The following is an 807-nucleotide window of genomic DNA, read 5'->3' as shown; positions in this document are numbered from 1 at the left end:
CCCCACCCCCCCAAGGGCAGTGCCACTGACTGAACTTGTCTTTCTGCATTCCCAAAGGGGGGACATTAACATGTTCTTACGCAAAGTAGAATTGTAAATGGGCTGATTTATCAATGTCATGCTCGTACTGTGTCAGAACAACATAGGGGGAACTGCTGCTTTTTCTTTCCTCATCCTTACTATCGTCATTTGTCCTCTACTTCTTTTTTATGTTTGTCACTCTCTTGTGAACCGCTATTTCCGGGGTGTCTTGATAGTCGAAGCAGACTTTGTGCTGTTGAGGCTAGAGAGGTGAGCAGAGTAAACCTGATTCCCTGTAAAGACTTCTCTGTTAACATCCACCCCTTGGCGCTCATATGACCTTATGCAGTTACCAGTACCGTAAAACCTTACTGAAACAAACACCCCTTACCCCTCATGTGACCTTATGCAGTTGCGAGCGCCGTAAAACGTTACTAAAAAATTTTTTTTAAACTCCCCCCCCCCCAAACTAATACACTAATCATAGAATCTATTATATCTTACACGCTCGATCTACTCATCCTCCAGCACCCACGACCAGTTTGCCGCGTCAAGTAATCACGAGGTAGTGCAAAAGGTGATCTCCCCTGTCCGTGGTGGCTTGGCCCCAAGGACCTTACTGTCTCACTTCACAGCTTGGCCCCAAGGACCTTACTGCCTCACCTCACAGCTTGGCCCCAAGGACCTTACTGTCTCACTTCACAGCTTGGCCCCAAGGACCTTACTGCCTCACCTCACAGCTTGGCCCCAAGGACCTTACTGTCTCACTTCACAGCTTGGCCCCAA

At 48.2% G+C, this 807-nt stretch overlaps 1 protein-coding gene across 1 annotated transcript in view; it reads right to left on the bottom strand.

Moving 5' to 3' along the window:
- Positions 1-807, bottom strand: part of LOC101855407 (zinc finger protein GLI2) — a gene marked incomplete at its 5' end in the record, with an annotated part of 15,392 nt that overhangs the window by 11,079 nt on the left and 3,506 nt on the right.

Source organism: Aplysia californica, unplaced genomic scaffold, assembly GCF_000002075.1.
Source record: "Aplysia californica isolate F4 #8 unplaced genomic scaffold, AplCal3.0 scaffold00057, whole genome shotgun sequence".
Lineage (NCBI taxonomy): Eukaryota > Metazoa > Mollusca > Gastropoda > Aplysiida > Aplysiidae > Aplysia > Aplysia californica.
This window is presented reverse-complemented; position numbering and strand designations above follow the sequence as displayed.